Consider the following 2,749-nt stretch of genomic DNA (forward strand, 5'->3'; position numbering starts at 1 on the left):
ACCACCACACCTGGCAACTTACTTTAATTTTTAGAGATGGTCTCACTACATATTTCTGGTTGACTTGGAACTCACTATACAGATCAGGCTTGTTTCTTTTTTTAAAAATATATTTTATTAATGTATTCATATTACATCTCAATTGTTATCCCATCCCTTGTATCTTCCCCAGACTTTTTCAAACTCACATAGTTCTGCCTGTGTCTACCTCCTGAGTGCCGGGCTTAAAGGTATGTGCACCCATCATTCCTGGCCTTATCCCACAGATTAAAAAAAATAATCTACCTTATATTTTAAGTGTGTGTGTGTGTGTGTGTGTGTGTGTAAGCATCAGATCTTCTGGAGCTGGAGTTAACAGCAGTCATGGACTGACTGACGTGAGTGTTGAGAACTGAACTTCAAGGGCAGAAGGTGCTATTAACTATTGTACTATCTGTCCATCCCCCATTGCCAATTGTTGACCAGTTTCTCCCACCTTCTGGCTGTTGTGAATGTGGTTCAGGAGTTTTAAAATCTTCATCTTGCTAAAATGAATACGAAGGCTGAAAGAAAGGATGCGCTTTTTCAAAGACACTCCAAGCCACAGAACCACATAAGGACAGGAGTAAGTCTTAAATCCATGCTGGGTTTCAACATCACATTTCCTCACGTGATGAAGCAGATGGACAACTGAGTGAACACTGTGAAGGCAGGTGCTAAACTCTACTACAAAACCAAGAATAGCTGGGTAATATAGGCTGCAACCTGATTGGCTCAGTAGTGAAACTCATTAACATAGAGTGCAGCTACAGAGTTGGGGAGCTATTTCTCTGTGGGGTAATTCAGAAGATCCAGGTTCTTTCAAGTTCAGCTCCATGATCCCGTAGGACCTGGGAGAGAAAGCATGGAAGAAGTGCACTTGCTAGTCAAAAAGTCCCTGGTCTGAAAGTGTCCATTGCACTCAGGGTCATCTTACTGATGTACATGGGTCTCTGGACCATGCTGGAGGCAAGGGTATCTGGGATATGTAGTCCCCAGCTGGCAGCTGTTCCTAGTAGCCTCATTGCAGTCTGGTGGATTAGGTGGAACAGGCATTCCTGGTTGGATCACTTATGAGTGTTATACCAACCAATGCTGTCAATGTCTGGATGGGATATTTTTCTTTTTCTTTTTCTCTTTCTCTTTTCTTCTTCTTCTTCTTCTTCTTCTTCTTCTTCTTCTTCTTCTTCTTCTTCTTCTTCTTCTTCTTCTCTCTCTCTCTGTTTTGTTTTTATTTTTTTGAGGCAGGGTTTCTCTGTATAGTCCTGGCTATCCTGGGCTCACTTTGTAGACCAGGCTGGCCTCAAACTCACAGTGATTCACCTGCTTCTGCCTCCCTGAGTGCTGGGATTATAGGCCTGTGCCCCCTGTGCTCAGCTTGGATGGGATTTTTCATGGAGGGTGCTGGCAAAAAGGCTTGCATGTTCAGGAGGCCCAGACACCAATGTAAACACCAATATTGTCTGGACACAGTCCCTTCTGGCCTGTTTAATCTCACTTTGCAGCTCCCTCACTGTCACAGGTCATTTCCTGAGTGCATCAGTGTGGAAGCACGTTTCCATAGACAGCAGATAAAAATCTTTTAGCCTTGTATTTCCTCTCGTATTGTCATAAATACCTCATGCAATGCCATTCCAGTGAGCCTGACAGTTCCTACATTGAGATCTGGGTGCAGAGGCATATCTTCCTGCTATATATATAAAAGAGTGACAGCGTTCATCGTTTACGGTGACATCAATGAAGTCTGCTTGTAGAGGTTCCTGCTCTATCCATTCATAATGCCTTTTATGACTTCAGGCTTTTAAAGGTGGCATTCGGGTCTATTTTTCAAATGTACCACCATTATCAGCTCAGGAAGCCATTCTTCAACATTTCATTTTTCTAAGAATATCTGGAATATCTTAATTCCTATGAGGCTTCTCCGTGGGGTAGGATGTCAGGTAGAACTTTAATGTGAAAAAGAAAGAAATGCAGAGGCCGTTGGATCCTTTGCTTTGGGCTATTGCTCATCCTCCTCTCTTTATGTTGTAGTCTCCAGATAAAGACCATGTAAGCCATTTCTGTCTGTTTTCCGTGGGGACAACAGGGGGAGCTGTAGTGTGGGGCTAATCCTGACCTGGAAATATTGCCAGATCTGCCATAAAGAGGGTGGAGCTCTGTTTAAGTTGGAACCTGCAGGGCTCAAGGTTGTGGGCCACAATGGGAGTTTCTCCCTGCTTCCCAGGAGACTCCACAGCTGATCAGCGATGCCTTTGTGGTTCTTGATCAAGAAGCCCGGATGGAGAGTCAAATCTGATCTCCTTCTGGATATTTCCTGTCTTCGGAAGAGGCATCTCCCTGGGTTTTTTCTGTGTCTTGGCTTCAGCCTCATCTGAAGATCTTGCTAGAGCCGGGCAAGACCAGTTTAGCCACAGAGGGCTGGAAACAATCTCTTTCTAGTACAGTTCCCTTGGACAGGCTGGAGAGAGCAGAGGCAGTTCCTGGGGCAACTTAGACTGGGCAAGATTTGACTATTGATTTAAGGGAAGGAAGTTGCTGGATATCTCGAGCTGCCCCTAAGCAGCTCTCCAGGCCGTGTTGCAGACATGGCAGACCCTCCAAGGACGGGAACGTTGGCCTGGTCTTAGCTAGCAACAAACCCTTCCATTCACATGTGCTAATTACAAATGAGTTCTTGCGGGCTTAGTGACGGTAAGTAACATTGATTCTCCCCACGCAAAGGCACAGATGG

Source organism: Acomys russatus, chromosome 5 (assembly GCF_903995435.1).
Source record: "Acomys russatus chromosome 5, mAcoRus1.1, whole genome shotgun sequence".
NCBI classification, from domain to species: Eukaryota; Metazoa; Chordata; class Mammalia; order Rodentia; family Muridae; genus Acomys; species Acomys russatus.